The 19,367-nt window shown below is 34.6% G+C and overlaps 1 long non-coding RNA gene across 3 annotated transcripts in view; it reads right to left on the reverse strand.

The window, feature by feature from the left end:
• Positions 1-15,482, reverse strand: part of LOC108587339 — a 79,620-nt gene extending 64,138 nt beyond the window's left edge. The window contains exons 1-2 of one of the 3 annotated variants that reach the window (XR_002523939.2): positions 13,270-15,482; positions 2,797-2,926 (exon numbers count right to left, since the gene is read on the reverse strand). This is a non-coding gene — a long non-coding RNA (uncharacterized LOC108587339). The remainder of the gene's footprint in view (positions 1-2,796; positions 2,927-13,269) is intronic. The other 2 variants (XR_004185905.1, XR_002523938.2) reach the window with 2 other exon arrangements.
• Positions 15,483-19,367: the final 3,885 nt, after the last annotated feature.

Below are 19,367 nucleotides of genomic sequence, written 5' to 3' on the forward strand. Positions count from 1 at the left end.
CTTACATGCACTTTGCTAAGTGAAAGAAGCTTGTCTGTAAAAGCTACACATGTGATTCTAATCTTATCACATTTTGGAAAAGGCAAACCCATAATGATGATAAGAAAGTCGTTGGTTTTCAGGAGTTCGACAGGATGGGAAGAGAGTTGAATTGGTGAAGTGTAGTGAATTTTTTAAAGCAGTAAAACTGTTATGCATGTCACCATCATTGTGGATATGTACATCTAAATGTTAGATCAAATTAAATGTTGTCAGATTTGTCTTTCCTTCTTTGTTTCTCTTCCAATGAAAAAGACCCTCATAATTGGCCTCCTGACTGCCTGTGCTTTCTGTCTCCTGGACAATTTTTTGGGTACCCTAGTTTTCATCTACCTTCAGCTCCAGGCTGAGTTCTCACTTTATTTGTGTGCCTCTTTCTTTGTTTTTTCACTGGTGTTGCAAGGATTCATGGAGATAGCTTCTACATATTTTGAAATGAGCAAATGCATTTAAAAAATCTGTAGTTTTAGGATCTAGTTATTATAAAACAAAAGAGTTTCTCATAACTTCTAGTTATTCCAAAGAATATCTCTAGGACTTTTAAAAATGCTTAATGTTGATTCAGTGTAATTTGTAAAAATGTTAGCTTTCCTTTTGTTCATGTTTTTAATATATGTTTTCCACCTTTTATTCCCAAATTTTCTGTGTTCTTACATTTTAGCTTCAATTCTGTTGAAGAAGATATAGCTAGAAGATATAGAATCTATGTAAGAAAATTTGCTCTAACTTGTGTGGGTTTGTAGAATGTGGTCTGGATAACATAACTGTGAATGTTTTCTCTGTGCTGATGATAACTAATCCAGATAATTTCTTAGATTGTCCCTGAAAAATTGCCAGGCTCAGCGTGCTGGGAACTCACCATTGCAGTAGGAAACAAATGAAAACAAATGGGCATTGATTTTCAGGGGTCATATCAGTTCTGGGTGGTTGAAGAGTTTAAAATAGTTATCAAAATATTTTCTGTGTGATAATTTGAAGTAATTTAATATGAACTGTGTGATTTAGGTGTGTATGAATTAGTACTTATCTATGATAATAGAACAATTAGTATTTAAAGAATTTTAATCAGAAAGTCAATCTTTCACACTTGACAACTTAGCACTTACTTTTCATTTCTTTTAAAATCTCCAAGAAGAATTTGAATATTAGCATAACAGGTGATAGGATTATTTTAAATTGGTAAAATAGTGTTCAGTATAGATGGGTGAGGAGGATTGTGTAGATCTAAGCTTCCTTGTATGAATGAGATGTAGGTATCAGACACACTTGGCAGTATCATGTCATTGTTCAGTCTCTTCTCATTACTTCCTTCTTCAAGTAGCTTGCCCTAGGTGGTGTCATCTTATGCATCAGTGCTTTTTACCTTCACGAGCAGCGCCAATATCATTCCTTTTAAATTGCTTCTTTTCGCCCAACCTAATTTGCTATATTTCAACCTCAATAAAGGCAGGTTCTATATCAGTTCTCACTTTTTATTCCCATTTTTGCACAATGACAGGTACATAGCAGGCACTTGATAAACAATGATTATATTAATAAATCAACACTTATTTCATATTGACATAAATATTACTGTTATAGATATCTGATTCGTAAAGGCTTCCAAACACTTACATTATAAATTTGCTCCATTCTATCTGCACATTGTAAATATGTTTCGTTTTTTCTTTTAAAAGATATCAAAATAAAACACTTGCCTAAAGTGAATTAGAACAATTATTTAAATCATCCATTTCAGCCTTAACCATGAGTAATTTTATTTGAACAATCTCCTTTCACTGTAATCATAGTAAGATATATATAGTAGAATATATCATACTATAAAGTGGCACAGGCAACATGACTTTGAAACACTTAATGTCCAGCATTTTTTAAACCCTGTCCAAAAGGCATGAAAATTACAGTATATCATCCTCACTTTTAGGTCCACACAACCAAGTTAAAGCAGAGCAAGATATGTGCACAAATAACAGACTAACACTAGAAAGGGTATAGAGCTACAGTTCCTTTAGTCCATATTTAGCTAGCAACATGTGTTCTGCCTTAAGAAATGTCCAAAACTAAGTTGTACTATTGAGGGTACACTTTGTATTTTGGATGAAAAAAGTTATCTGTTAATAAAATGTATTAGTCACAATGTTTGCTTGTTAAACAGTAAGCCATTAAGCATAATATATTCTCGGTGTCGCAGATTTTCATTAATTAAAGCATATCAATTTTACTATGTCCTTCTAATGCTTCCTGACTTTAGTTCTGCTTCGCAGGGTGCCTGCGCCTTTTCAACTTGCCTCTTGCTCTCAGCTATGATTTGAGAAAGTTAATAAGCTAGTTTGAATGTATGTGTAGAAATTAAAAGGAATTTAAAAATCCTGAGTCCAAGGAAGATGCAGAGTGAATAAAAGAGGAGAGTCATCTTTTAATTTCTCATTGACAAAAAATAAATAAATAAATAAAAACTAATACGGAGAAAGAATTAAGCAAATATAATTCAAATGGAAATTTCTATAATGCCCTATTGCATCCAGAGGCAGACCTAATATTATGCCCTTTACTCTGAGTCTTATAATGAAAAAAAGAGAGAGAGAGAGAGAGAGAGAGAAATTGCTTTTGCAGTCTTATCCCAATTGTAGCCTTGAAGTTTTTCTTGGATCAGAATTAAGAGATTACAAACCTGACCTCATTTCTAGCCTAAAGCTTGAGACGAACAAAGTGGTATGAGCCATGGGAATTACTTAGACAAAAATTCTGTTAACTTACTCTTGGAACTATTCAACAGAAAAGGAAGAAAGAGGTAATCCTGTCCCAGCCAAGCTCCATTCTTTGCTTTCATTGAATAAACAGTTAGATATTGAGATTTCAACACCACCATCCACATGTCTGACTCCAACTGTAGAAATACAAAGAACATTTGTTGCCACTAAGAAAATATAGAACAATTTTCAAATTAGTCACCATGCTAAATAATAACCTGACTTCAATAAAAATGTTGTATAATACAGAACATAATTAAAAATAAAAATAAGGCAGAGTACGAATCCCATTCTAAAATGAATTTACCATAGAAAACTCAACTAGAAACAGCAAGACCCTGGCAGAGACCTACTCCTGAGGAACTTGGAGCCCCACAGAAAGGGTAGGTGGAAGTGCTTCTTTGCTTCCCCTCTCCACTTTGACGATTTTCTTACTGTCAAAAAGTTGTGGAGTCTCTCTGCTCTTGTAACCAGGGAAACACTGGTGGTATGTGATTTGAGAAGTTCTCAGGGACAGAGATCTGGGTGGCCAGCAAGTGGAGGCATGCCTGCACTCCTCTGAGACCCGAACTGGGATGGCAGACACCAACCCGGTTGAGCACCTATTGCGAGACACTGTTCTGCCTGGGATTTCTCTGCCCTTTAGTCACCATACCATCAGATCCCTCAGAAACATATCCCAAACCTACTCTGACTATGGCAAGCACAAGGGACTGGTTGTTCCCCAGAGTGTGAGCTACCCATAAAGGAGGAGGTATAGTTCTGCAGCCCACCAGAGCCCCACTGGGATGAAGAAAACAGATATGGTGGCAATCTCTGAAGAAAACAACAGTGATACCCTGGCATAGACATAGAGAGGGTGTCATCTCACACACCCCATACATTGCTATGGACATAGCAGTGCTTCTTCCTGCTAAAGGCCAGCATGTTCTCTGAGTGAAGAGAAAGCATTTTTTATGTTATTTATTTATTTATTTTATCTTTTTATTTTTTGTGACACCTCCACTTCCACTGAAAGTGAGCCTTTGCCACTTGAACTTACATGGAGGGCAGGGTCCAACTTCTCTTCCCTACACAGAGCGACAGTGTCCCAGCAATGGAGGACAGACATGTCAAAAGGTTGGCTGCCTTGGACTGGGGAAGAGGCTTTGCCCCAAGAACATTTTGGTGCTGGCCCTCAGAGAGTTATGTCTTCAGCACATAAGCACACTGTGATTGGAAACCAAAGGATGAATTCTCTATGAACTTTGGTTGTAAGCCCTGCAACAGGGGCACGATAGGGAAGTGGATTGCATTCCTGCCAGTTCACAGTGAATAGCTATTACTCCATCAAGCCCCTTCCTGCAAGACCTAAGTTCATCCCAACACAATCTCCCCTACTCCTCTTATTCCTGCATCCCCACATTCCTGCACCCCCATCGGAGTGAGAGCCTCCATTCAACATCAGCCTACCTGAGCTGGAACTGGATTTTACTCTAAGGGCCACCTACAGTGTGGCAGTCTGAACTATACCACCAAATAAAAACTTGCTATCAGAAAGACTTAGTGCTAGTCTAAAAGATAAGCTTCCTGAGACCTCCCCACCCTCAGCCCTACAGGTGATAATATTGGCTCATACATCCAAACCATCATTACAACAAGCAGCCTCTGAGAAAGCCATTGCACAGAAGCTATCAACAACCAAGAAACCCATACAGATCTCAACCCACTGAAAGCACCCAGAAATAAAGCCAAATGATCATATGCAACGTACACCACAGTCATACCCCCAAAGGAAGCAAGAATTTTAAAAAAGTAAATGTCCTATTCAAATGATAGTAAGTTCAAAAATAAGAAGTGACAGCCTGCTCAGATGACAATGAATCAGCACAAGAACTGTGTTGGTGCTAAAAGTTAGAGTGTCTTGACACCTCCAAAGGATCTCATCATCTTTCTAGCAGTAGATCCTAACCAAACCAAAAAATTTGAAGTGACAAGGAATTCAAAAAATCAATAGCAAGGAAACTCAACAAGATCCATGAGCAAGTGGAAATCCAATACAAAAAAAAAAAAAAAAGAAAAGAAAACGAATTCAGGAAATGAAAGCTGAGATAGCTATATTTAAAAAAGAAACAATAAATCATATTTCAGGAATTGAAAAATTCACTAAAGGCATTTCAAAATACAATTGGATGCTTTAACAATAGACTAGATAAAGCAGAATTTATTTCAGGACTGTAGATTTATCTTTTACATTAACCCAGTCATAAAGAAAAAATAATTCTAAAAACTAAACAAAATCTTCGAGAAAAATGGGATTATATAAAGCAATAAAACTTACGTTGTATTGCCATTCCTGGGAGAAAAGAAGATAAAGCAAACAAGTTGGAAAATATGTTTGAGGTAATAATTTAGTTAAATGTTTCTAATCCTGATAGAGAGATCAACATCCAGATACAGGAAGTACAGAGAACACCTGCAATATAATATACAAGATGACCACACTGAAGAGTTAAAGTCATCAGTATATCCAAGGTTAGTATGAACATGCAAACACTAAGGGAATTAGTCACCACCAGACTGAAACTACACCAAACACTCAAAGGAATTCTAAACATGAAAGAAGGATACTTGCTACCATAATAAAATACTTGCTACCAGAAATGAAAAAAAAGATACTTGTTACCATAAAAGCACATGTAAGTACAAAGCTCACAGACACTGTAAAGCAATTACACAAATCCATTAGCTAACATCATTATAACAAGGACAAAACCTCACATATCAATATTAGCTGTGAACATAAATCACCTAACTGACCTAAATGATCTACTTAGACAAAGCGTGGCAAATTGGCAAAAAACAAGACTCAACATTTGGTTGTCTTCAAGAGATTCATATGTAATGAAATTCATAGGCTAAAAGTAAAGATATGGCGAATGACCTATCACGTAAATAGAATACAAGAAACAGCATATGTTGCTATTCTTGTATGAAATAAGACAGAATTTAAATAAAAAATAGTAAAAAAAAAAAAAAAAAAAAGACAAAGAAGGACATTATATAGTGGCAAAGGATTCAATTCAACACAAAGGTTTAGCTATCCTAAATACATATGCACACAAAGTTGAATCACCCATATGTATAAAACAAATACTACTGGCCCTCAGAAAATAGACAGACAGACATACAATAATAGTGGAGGACTTCAAAACCCCACTGACAGCACTAAGACAAATAATTGAGGCACCAAACTAATAAAGAAACTCTAAACTTAAATTGGACTCTTTATCAAATGAAGCTGATAGACATCTACAGCATACTTCACCCAACAACCACAGAATATACATTTTTTTCTTATCTGCACAGGGAATATTCTCTAAAATTGAGTACATGCTTGGTCATAAAGCAAGTCTCAATAAATTTTTAAAAATCAAATCCATATCAAGCATATATTCTCAGACCACAGTGGAATGAAACTAGAAATCAATGCCAAGAGGAACTCTCCAAACTACACAAGTATATAGAAACTAAACAATTTGCTCCTGTGTGACTTTTGGGTAAATAATTAAACTGAGGTAGGAATCAAATGGTTTTTAAAACAAATGAAAATAGAGATACAACAGATACAACATACCGCATCCCATGGGATACAGTAAGAGGAAAGCTTATAGTACTAAATGCCTACATCAAAATAATGGCAAGATTTCACAATCTAATGTTTCACTTAAAGAAATTAGAAAATCAAGAACAAGCCAAAGTCAAAGCTAACAAAAGAAAATAAATAACAAATATGAGAGCAGAACTAAATGAAATAGATCCCCCAAAACCATGCAAAGGATCAGTGAAACAAAAAGTTGGTTCTTTTCTAGGATAAACAAAATAAATAGATCACAAGCTAAATTAACAGAGAATAAAAGAAAGAATATTCAAAAAGCAGATCAAAAATGACAACGGCAACATTACAATTGATAAAAAATATCCTCAGAGGCCATTATGAACATCTCTATTTGTGCACACTAGAAAATCTAGAATAAATTGATAAATTACTGAAAACACACAGCTTTCCAAGACTGAAGCAGAAAAAAAGTTGAAATCCTCAACAGCCCAATTATGAATCATGAATTATGAAACTGGAACAGTAACAAAAAATAAGTTGAATTCTAACAGGTGTTTAAAAAAAAAAAAAAAAACAGACTTGGTGCCAATCTTACTAAAACTGTTCCAAAAATTTTAAAAGGAGGGATTCCTGTTTAACTCATTTTATGAAACAAGTATTAACCCGATACCAAACTCTGGTAAGAACACAGCAAAAAAAGGAAACTACAGGCCAGTATCTCTGATGAGCACAGATGCAAAAATCTTCAACAAAATACAACAAATCAACTCTGGCTACATATATATAGCCAATCATGGTGGCACATTCCTTTAGTCTCAGCTACTCAGAAGGCTAAAGTGGGAGTATCAGTTGGGCCCAGGAGGTTGTGACCAAACTGAGTTGTGATTGTGCCACTGCACTCTAGACTGGGTGAGAGAGCAAGAACCAGTCTGAAAAGAAAAAAAGAAAAAAAAAAAAGATAATTTATCTTTTCATCTCATTTATGCGAGTGTTTCTGGAATGTAATGATGCTTCAAAATATGCAAATCAATAAATGTGATTTACCGCATGAATAGAATTCAAAACAAAAACCATGTGATCATTTCAATAGATGCAAAGAAGCATTTGATAAAATCTAACATCCCTTCATGATTAAAAAAAAAACAAAAAAACTCACCAAACTAGGCATCAAAGGAACTCAAAATAATAAGCCATTTATGACAAATACACAGCCGTCATACTGAAGAGGCAAAAGTTGAAAGCATTTCCCTTAAGAACTGGAACAAGACAAAGATGTTGACTCTCGCCACTCCCATGCAACATAGTACTAGAAATCCTTGCCAGAGCAAATAGGCAAAAAAAAAGAAATAAAAGACTTTCAAATTAGAAAAGAGGAAGTAAAACTACCTCTGTCCTCTGAAGACATAATCCTCTACCTAAAAACTCCTAAGAATTAAGAGACACCTACATCTGATAAATGAATCCAATAAAACTTCAGGATGCAATATCAATATACAAAGTCAGTAACATTTATATACATCTACAATATTCAAGCTGATAACCAAATGAAGAATTCAATAACACTGACAGTATCCACACAAAAAATAAAATACCTAGGAATGCATTCAACTAAGGAGGTGAAGGATCTCTACAAGAATGTGTACAAAACACTGCTGAAAGAAATCATAGATGACACAAACAAATGAAAAAATATTCTATGATCATGAATCAGAAGAATCAATATTGTTAAATGACCATACTTCCCAAAGCAATCTACAGATTCAATCCAATACCTATCAAATTAGCAATCTCATCTTTTCGGATAATGAGAACAAAAACTATTCTAAAATTCAAATGGAACCTGTAAGGTTCTTGTATCCATTCAAACCCTGAGAGTGTGTCAACAATTTTTAAAATGTGGTACATACACACCATGTGCCACAGCCATGTTATGGAATGCTACACGGCCATAAAATAATGGAATATCCTTCACATATCCTTCACAGCAACATGGGTGCAGCTGGAAAACATAATTTTAAGCAAATTAATGCAGAAACACTAAGTCAAGTACTGCAAGTTCTCACTTGTGAGTTAAAAAAATGGGTATACATGAGCATAAAGATGGAAACAATAGATACTGGGTACCCCTAAATGGGGAAGAGAAGAAGAAAGGCAAGGGTTGAAAAAACTACCTATTGTATTCTATGTCCACTATTTGGCTTATGGATTCACTAGAAACTCAAATACCAGCATTATGCAATACACCCATGTGACAAACCTGCACATGTACCCCCTGAATCCATTATTAATTAAAAAAAGAAAAGAAAAAGAAAACTCAAACACATTAGGGGAAAAAAACAGTTTCATCTATTTTCCAAGAAAGGAATAGATGACATAATTACTAAATTGTTGAAATATTTATCAAAATGTGTTGATTCCACAGAAAGTTGGATTTATGGAATTATTTTTAAATTAAAATAAGTACTCATCTCTTTTCGGAAGTTCTCTTTTCCCCAAATAGTCTATGAATACTGATGCTTACTCACTTCAAAGTCCTGCTCCTAAATCTCTGATAGAAGAAAACCATAATATATTTTCCAGCCACTAACACTCTTTTTGTTGTTATTGTTTTTACAGCCATAGATACTATCCTTGTTAAAATATTATCTCCCAAGGCTACTTATATTCTCTGTCTGATATATCTCCCAGATGGGTCTTTAATGTTTCAACTGTACACTTAATATGACATAAAATTTATTCTAAAGTACACTCTTTCAGGATGAGTAGGTGGGGCTGTGGGAGTTGGAGAGAGTGAATTACTTCCAGCTGCACTCACATGCTAGTATTCTACAAACAGATATCCAGATAATATCCACAGCCATCTAGATCCTAAAGTGGGGACCAGGTTATCAGTTCAGATTTCAACTGTGATATAATGGTTAAGAGCTAAAACCCTGGGGGCAAAACCGCTGATGCTGATGAGTCTTTATCTTGATAGCTGTGTGATTTGGTGGAAGTTACATAATCTTAGAGAGATTAGTTTAGTTTGGCTTAGTTTCTTCAGCTCTAAAATTAGGATATTAAGAGTCCTCATAGTGTCAAGGGGAGTATTAAACTAGTTTATTATGAAAGAATTTAGAACAGTGCCTTATACATAGAAATGCCATGTAAATATTAGGTTTTAATCACTGTGAATTTTCCCTGGGTGGCCTTTGGTATGTTTCTTAATCTGTTTAAAATGTGCAACATGTAAATCCCTTTCCTCTCAGGAAGATACTTGTTCACTCTGAAATTTTTCTTAACTCTTCTGAGCTCTGCAATCCAATGTATTTCTGATGTGGTAACTTCTGTCTAGACACTAAAGTTCAATTTTTATTTTTATTTCACGTATTTATTTATTTGTCCAATTTAGAAGGTTCTGAAAGCTGCCTGTCAAAGATTCTTCTGAAAACAAACTTGCTGACTCCAAGTTGACAATTTTTAAAGAGCAGCTTCTCTAACAAATGTTCACCCAGAGCGGTACACAGCTACCTGAGACATTTTACAACATGGACATGTTTCAATACATGTTCTTAGTCAGCTCTTCATAAAAGCTGAAAGTGAACATTAGTGAAAACAGTGAGCTACAAACGAAGAAAGAGGGTCAACTATCTTCTTTTCAGAGGCAGATCAGAAAGATGCCAGAATTTTTGTACAAAGCATCTCAACCCTGCTCCAGCATTTGGAAAATCGCTCTATTGAGACTGGAAAACATAATTTAATTTATAATTATCGATCACGTGAACTATTAAAGAACCTCACAATAATACCTTTCAAATGCCCAACATTGAGCTCAGGAGATTTTGAAGTAAACATTGTAAATTTATCTATTAGATATGATTATTTAGTGCTATTAATTTAATATTACAGGTTGTGAACCAGATTTAGCAAAATTTACCATTCTTATATTCAGTGACTAAAAATTTTAGTGATTTCTTATGTCAAATATTATGATTAAAGTTAATCATCATAAGAATATTTCCCTTCTTTTTCAGGTATTCCATTTATTATAAGTTTTATAATTAAGTATGTGTCAAGAAAAAAATGACTGCTAATATACCACTCAGCGAAATGTATATTGTCTCTTCTACCAGCTTCCAAAACCAATCTCACCTGCACAGATCATTTTACAATGTTTTGCTCATCTAAACACAATCCATTTTTCCTTTCATATAAACATGTAAACCTTGGTAGTTCTACAATATCCAGAGCTGTAAAGAATTTTATGCAGAAATGAAACAAAAACTATATATTGAACAGTATTCATCGTCACTTATGTGCATTTTTATCTTCTTTGATCTTGTTTTTTTTTTAATGTCAATTTTATTCTAAAAAAGTGAAACCCAACACTCATGAACTAATAGCATTTTTGTTACTTTATTGCATGGAATCCTAAAACAAACAACTAAAAATCTGATAGCTGTAAGAGACAGGAGTTGCAAACACATGGATAATTATCTCAGCATGGTATAGTTTCCCCTAAATGCATTTAGAATATCTGATTCCTTTAAATGGCAGGAGAAAAGATGGCATCTTTCACTTCATATCTGGATGATTAGTCTTATGTAGACACAGTCTGATTTCTAGCTTTGCTATTCACAATATAAAGAGGATACATACACTTTCAGTGTAGCTAACATGAGTATTTTTAAAAGTCATATCCACTTTCACTATGAAAGGCTATTAAATACCCATGTTCAATCTCTCTGTGCCATCATCATCAACTACCACTTATGGAGCACCCACGGGTGCTGTGCTAGACAACAAAGGGACATTTTAAATCCTTCTTAAGTTTCAGTTAATCTGCACAGATTTATTCCAACGACATGTACACTAAAGCACTTCTGTGAAAAAATACAATTTACCATTTCTTAGTGCTTATTGTAACAAAGAAAATGTCTTTTTGTTGTTGCTGTTGTTTTTGTTTTTTAAATCAGCCCATTCAGAAACACTGAGGAAAACTAGAAGCATAATTGCATTCCATAGCTCCTTCTTACCTCATGCCTCTGTCACTTCTGTGTGTGTGTGTGTGTGTGTGTGTGTGTGTGTGTGTGTTTTGGGGGGGGGGGGGCGGAGTCTCTCCCTGTTGCCCAGGCTGGAGTGCAGTGGGGCGATCTTGGCTCACTATAGCCTCTGCCTCTCGGATTCAAGTGTTTCTCCTGCCTCAGCCTCACCAGCAGCTGAGACTACAATTGCCCGCGACACTGCCTGGCTAACTTTTTGTATTTTTAGTAGAGACGGGTTTCACCGTGTTAGCCAGGATGGTCTCGATCTCCTGACCTTGTGATCCATCCGCCTGGGCCTCCCAAAGTGCTTCTGTCACCTTTTAAACAAATTTGACAATAAAAAACTAATAATAGCTGAGAAAGATTGAGAGCAGAAAGCTCTTAAAAGAAACAAATAAATGTTTCCAAATTCTTACATTCCACAGTGAATTTACATTCACTGTGGATTTACACTCACTGTGGAATGTAAATTGTTTTTGTTGCTAGATTGAAAATCATATCATCAAATCACAAAATAGGTATTTAGTTTTTGGTAAATTAAGAATGCATGGCCGGGCGCGGTGGCTCAAGCCTGTAATCCCAGCACTTTGGGAGGCCGAGACGGGCGGATCATGAGGTCAGGAGACCGAGACCATCCTGGCTAACACAGTGAAACCCCGTCTCTACTAAAAAATACAAAAAACTAGCCGGGCGAGTTGGCGGGCACCTGTAGTCCCAGCTACTCGGGAAGCTGAGGCAGGAGAATGGCTTGAACCCGGGAGGCGGAGCTTGCAGTGAGCTGAGATCGCGCCACTGCACTCCAGCCTGGGCGACAGAGCCACGAGACACCGTCTCAAAAAAAAAAAAAAAAAAAAAAAAAAGAATGCATTATGATTAGTTTTCTGAAGAACATGAATATGTGGAATTCAAATAAGTTAACTCACACATTTTAAACTATTTTTGAAATGTATCTTCTTGGTTAGTATGACTTTTATTGACAAATTATAGATTTAAAAACAGTATTATAATTGTTTTATACACTGTGAAATCGTTAAATCAAGATAAATGACGTATGCCTCACCTCAAATGTTTAATAATTTTGTGATACAAATTTTTGAAATTTATTCTCAGTGAAATGTAAATGTTCAATACTCAATTATTAGGTATATTCACCAAAGTGTGGGATTGATCTCAAAAGAAAAGAAAAAAAATATCAAACATTTCTCCTAAGAATTTTCACCCTTCAGCTATCATCTTCCCATTATCCCTATCTTCCTAACCTCTGGTAACCACCTTTCTACTCTCTGCTTTCATAAGCTTTAGATGCCACAGGCAAGCCAAAACATACAGTGTTTGTCTTATTTCACTTATCAATATTTTTTCAAATGACAGAATTTCTTTTTAAGGCTGAATAGTATTCCATTGTGTATATATATGAGTTTTCTTTTTTTTTTTTCCATTCATTTCTTGATGAACATTTAGGTTGAATTCATAACATGGATATTGTGAATAGTGCTGCCATGAACACAGGGGTGCAGATATATCTGACTTGTGTATTTTGTTCTATCAAGAAAGTTAACAATAGATTCAAGAAACAAACATAGATCTTATGTTTGAACTATATTGCCATTAATTTAGACAAAATAAATTTGCTGAGACATTTAGAGAATTATTATCAATCTCCATCATAATAAAAAGACAGAAATAAAAGAAACATCATAACATATGTTTAGTCAGGCATATCTACAAGTCACCAATATCCTGTTTTCTTGTGTTTAAAAGAACCCAAGATATTTGTATTTCCTCACCTTCTTGAAGTTAAACATAAGCATTTGACCTCCAGTGGGTAATGATATAATCAGAAATGTGTATCACTTACATTTGGAAGCATTTAGTTGGCATCCAGTTCTCCAGTCTGCTCTCCTCCTGTGATAAAAGCAGAAGTACTGTTGATGTGGAAACACAACCCCCAGCTGCCCGTGGAAAGTTGCTTAGACTTGCAGTGGACATTGCTTGAGGAAAAAACAAATGTGGTTGTTTTAAGCCACTGAAATTGTCGAGTTTGTTTTTAAGGCATAATCAAGCTATTCTGATAGAATGAGTACATTTAATAATTATAAGTCAAATTGCATATTCTTAACATGAAATATATATTTATTATAGTTTGTTTTTCACCTGACAATGATGGAAAGTAAATGTAGGATAGCAAAAGTGAATATTTTAATTTAGGGTAGTAATTCTATATTTACGTTGTTTTCTTTGCCAATAACATCTTTGAATTTGTACTCCAACTATTTAGCTTGGCAGATAATAAAAGAGAAAGAGGAGACACCGAGAGAGAGACAGAGAGAGAGAGAGAGAGAGAGAATGAATGTCTTATTTGCCTGTTGCTATCATTCTGTACTTTCTTTAAGATATAACTCAAGCTACTTTTCCCCATGATTCTTCCACTCCATAAGTAATTTTATTTTGCCTTTTGCTCCCATAGCACATTGTTAAATCTTTATTTTTTCAATTTTACAGACGTTTGGATTTGCTTGGTTTTCTTGATACTTCCAAACTTGCCACAGGTATTGTTAAAAAAGTAAACCTCTAGACCCTCATATTTTTGTTTTTTGATTTGTCTGGTCTCTATTTTCCAAATCTTGTTTTGTCCTGACCTACCTCTTTAAATGCCTTCTTAAGAATCTGGTTTTTATTCTTCAACTGTCCATAATGAAACGTGAAGTTAGAGTCTGTCTCTTGCTAAGGATGTCTCTTCTGAAACTTAAAATTAAGTTCATTTTGCCCAGCATTCTCTGCAGTATGCTACCATTAACATTATAATCATTCTTAATCACTTTTTTTTTGGAACAACTCTCAATTTCTTTGCTGCTCTCTTATTTTTGCTTTTTTCTTTAAAGTCAGTAGGCAAATTAAAAATCATTGTTATATTCAATTTTCTGCCTTCTGTATACCTTTACTGGCACAACTAACTTGGTTGAGAAAACCTCACAACCCAACTGACTGGTCTCAATGTCAATCAAGATTATACGATACACTTGGTTTCCCTGTATGCGCATAGGGCTTCCCCAATCCTAGATAAGCCAGTCCCTACAGATGAGTACTAGATCTGGTTGCCTATTCATACCTAACTAAAGAAGAGGGTGTTAGCAATTATCCAATCTTTTGATTGCATCATCAAACATTCCTTCTATATTGGATCATTTCACAAAGTATATGATCATTATTTCTCTCATTTTATTTAAGCAATCTTACAAACAAAAAGTTTTGTTTGTAAGCTTTTTGTTTGTTTGTAAGCATTTTATTTAAGCAATCTTACAAACAAAAAGCTTTGTTGTTCTCAGTACCCTTTCAGCAATGACCCACTTCTTGCCTTCTTTTTAGAAACATTCATCCTGAAATAGTTTCTAAACTCATAGTCTCCAAATTCCTGTCCTTCCCCATTCTGTCTTGAATCCACTAGAATCAGGTTTTAATGACCACCATCCTCTAAAATTGTTTTCAACAAAATCACAAAAGACCTATGCTTTGTTACATTGAATGGTCATCTCTTAGTCTTGTCTTGTTTGATGTGTCAGCCATATTTGAAGTACTTGTTTTCTCTCTTCTTGAAACAAGCTATTCATTTAGCTTCTAGGATATCATTCCCCTCTAGATTTTCTCCAACATTTTTTACTTGTTTAAATACTTTTTAATTTTTTTTTATAGTCTAGAGTTTATGTTTCTCATTTTACCAACCTCTAAGTGTTGGAGAGTCCAAAGCTCTGTCCTTTAGCCTATACAGGTTTTTAGCCTCTAATTTTTTCCCTAGGTTTTATCTAGCCTCATGGCCTTAAATATCATCTATATGATATTCCTTTTGAATAGATTATACATGTTGATATTTTCCCCAGTTTATTGTGAAATCTTGGAGATGGGGGTAGTAAGGTTTATATATCCTTACACTTCCAGTAAATTAATAGTTCATAAATAATGCTAAATACATATGTGCTTTGCCCTTTCATTTTACCTCTTGCATCTGGAATATACATGGGAGTGATAATAAAAGTAGAAAATGTAAATTACTACTGGCCTTAAATATTCTTAGGGTTAACTATAAATATTGTTCCTAGCTAGTTAAATAGATAATTACATTGTGTGATCCTTTTAGTTTTCCATGAAAACTTATAATGAATATGAATTATAAAAATGCCTTAAAATAATTCTGTTAATCTATTTTACATCTCAAATATTCTTTGTACTTACTTCCTTATATTGGGAAAGTGACTACTGACATTAATAAGAGTTCTTCAAGACAAGAGTTGCCAGCCATTACCAAGAAAAGAATAATGTTAGGCATAATATTTGATAACAAAATTTCTGGCAGACAGCAACCAAGGAGTATATAAAATACAAGACAAAGAAGATCAAGTGGAAACTTAGAGCAAAAGAAACAGGCTGATCTAAAACATTTTCTGAACCTCAGCACTATTAATATTTTGAAGCAGATAATTCTTTGTCGTGGGGGGCTGTCCTGTTTATTACAGGATGTTTAGCAGTGTCAGTGACTTCAACCCATCAGAGGCCAATAGCATCTTCCTTTCAGATGGAACAATTACAGATGTCTCCTGATATTGGCCCCTCTTCTTTGACATTGCAAATTACTGGTATAGTAGGGTAAGGAAGACATTAAAGTACAAGGGGAAGAATATATGAAATCATAAAATTGTAAGTATATTAAGCAGAAAACATCAAATTTCTTGTGTTTTATCCAAAGATATCTTTTGATTCTTATGAACTTATACTCTCTCTAGGGTGTGTGGGTGAACAAAGGCTCAATGCTTAGCTTGCTTCCAGGGAAGAAGATATAAGAAAAGCCTCCTCCTCAGTGAATCATGTGTTGTAGACTTTGCAGTGGTTCTTTGCATCTAGAATACCCACTGGGAGTGATAATAAAAGTGAATATAACAATTGTGTCTAGCTTCACCTATTTTCAGTGTTCAATATTAATATTGTTATTAAATGTTAATAGGGGAATGATGGGCATATTTTCTGGCATAGGATTTGAGCAACTAAACAGGAAGAACAGTAAATAAGATCCAAACAATCATTATCACCCCACTAAACCATATCATTAAAGTGAAAGAAAAACTGAGTTCTGGCATAGTAGGCAGGGATTTCATAAAAAATTAGGTACAATATATTTAGATTAAGAGAAGGTAGAGATATCATAAGAAAGTTAAAGGATGAATAAGAAGATTATGTTGTGTAAAAATTATTACAACAACAACAACAAAAATAAAGAAACATTCAGGAAGCAAGCATGCCTAAGGAAATAGAAGACATTTTCTCCAGCAAATGATTCATACATCAAGAAACTTGATTCATATTTCATCAAAACTTGATGAAGTTTTACAAAGGTAAAAACACAAGCTAGTATTATGTCATGAAAAAACAGTATACACAATTACATGTATAAGCTAATTAATTCATTACTAAATGGCACCATTAGAGTATTAATAATAATAGAAATGATAAATGAACAATTAAATAGACATACCGAGTTTCAGAATAGACATATCTGAAAATCAAATTATTGACATGAAAATTTCTGAGAATGGAAAGAAATTTTTTGACAAAGATAAAAGTAATTTTAAAGAAATACATATGGCTGACAAAGAATGAAAATCAAACAGAGATAATTTTAGTTCCTAAAGTATAGAAGAGAATAAATAAAGGAGAAATTAAAATTTAAAAGTTATTTTGTGGGTAAATTACAAATAAATGTTAAAAATACAACATTTAGAATTTCACTGAATGTGATAATCTAAAGAAAATGACCCAAGAGACATACATGTATGTGTGTGTGTGTGTGTGTGTATGTGTGCACATGTATACAGCCATATCATATTTTACTGTATTTCACTTTATTGCACTTCACAGATACTGCATTTTTTAAATAAATTGAGGATTTGTGGCACCCCGTGTTGAGTAAGTCTATCAGCACAATTTTTCCACCAGCATGAGTCCACTTAGTGTCACTGTGTCACATTTTGATAACTCTTGCAATCTTTAAGACTTTTTTCTTATAATTATATCTGTTGTGGTAACTTGTGATTAGTGATCTTGATGTTACTACTGTAATTGTCTTGAGGCAAACACACCATGTAAGAAGGTAAAATAATTGATAAATAGTGTGTGTGTTCTGACTGCTCCACCAACCAGCTGGCCACTCTCTCTCTCCTTGGGCCTTCCTATTCCATGAGACATAACAATATTAAAATTAGGCCTACTAATAACCTTACAATGACCTCTAACTCTTCAAGTGCAAGGAAGAGTTGTACATCTCTCACTTTAAATCAAAAGCTAGAAATGATTGAGTTTAGTGAGGAAGACATGCTGAAAACAGAGTTGTGAATGCAAAGAAAAAGTTCTGAAGGAAATTAAAGGTGATGCTCCAGTGAACATATGAATGATAAAGAAAGAGAATGAGCCTTATTACTTATATGGAGAAAGTTTTAGTTATCTGGATAGATGATCAAACCAGCCACAAAATTCCTGAAACCAAAGCCTAATCTAGAGCAAAGACCTAACTTTCTTTAATTATATGAAGATTGAGAAACATGAGGAAAATACAGAAGAAAAGTTTGAAGCTTGCAGAGGTTAGTTCATGAGCTTTAAAAACAAAGTCTCCACAGCATAAAAGTGCCATATGAAGCAGCAGTTGCAGATGTAGAAGTGACAGCAAGTTATCCAATAGATCTAGCTAAGATAATTGATGAAGGGGGCTATACTCAACAACAGATTTTCAAGACATTTTCAATTGTCTTCTATGTGAAGAAGATGCCACTAGGACTTTCATAGATAGTGAAGAGTCAATGCCTGTCTTCAAAGCTTCAAAAGACAGGCTGACTCTTTTGTTAGGGATTAATGCAGCTGGTGACATCAAGTTGAGGCCACTGGTCATTTACCATTTTGAAAATCTTAGGGCCCTCAAGAATTATGCTACATCTACTCTGCCTGTGCTCTATAAATGAAACAACAGAGCCTGGATGACAGCACATCTATTAACAACATGGTTACTAAACATTTGAAGCCTATTTTTGAAATAACTATTCTTATTATCAAGTCTGCTAGCACAATATCTATTCTGCAGACCATGCATCGAGTAATAATTTCACGTTTCAAGACAATATTTAAGAAATAATTTTCATAAGGCAATCACTGCCATAAATAGTAACTCATCCGATGGATCTGAGCAAAGTAAGTGGAAAACCTTCTGGCAAGGATTCGCTAGTCTAGATGCCATTAAGAACATCTGTGATTCATGAGAGGAGGTCAATATCTCAACATTAACAGGATGACTTTGAGGGGTTCAAGACTTCAGTGGGGGAAGTAACTGCAGATGTGCTGGAAATAGGAAGGAAACTAGAACTAGAAGTAGAGCCTGAAAATGTGACTGAGTTGCTGCACTGTCATTATAAAGCTTAAATGGATGCAAAGTTGTTTCTTATGAATGAGCAAAGAAAGTGTTTCTTTGAGATAGACTCTACTCCTGGTGAAGACGCTGTGAACATTGTTGAAATGACATCAAAGATTTAGAACATTACACTGACTTAGTTCAAAAAGCAACAGCAGGGTTTGAGAAGGTTGACTCTAATTTTGAAATAAATTCTACTGTTTGTCAAATGCTATCAAACAGCATCACATGCTACAAAGAAATCTTTTGTGAAAGGAAGGGTCAATGGATGAGGCAAACTCCATTGTTGTCTTATTTTAAGAAATTACCACAACCACTTCAACCTTCGACAGCCTCCACCATGATAAATAAGCAGTCACTAACATGAAGGAAAGACCCTCCACCAGCAAAATGATTATGACTCGTTAGAGACTCAGATTACTATAGTATTTTTTAGCCATAAAGGATTTTTTTAAATTGAGATATGCACATTTTTTAGACATAATGCTCTTATACATTTACTAGACTACAATATA

Source organism: Papio anubis, chromosome 8, assembly GCF_008728515.1.
Source record: "Papio anubis isolate 15944 chromosome 8, Panubis1.0, whole genome shotgun sequence".
Classification (NCBI taxonomy): Eukaryota; Metazoa; Chordata; class Mammalia; order Primates; family Cercopithecidae; genus Papio; species Papio anubis.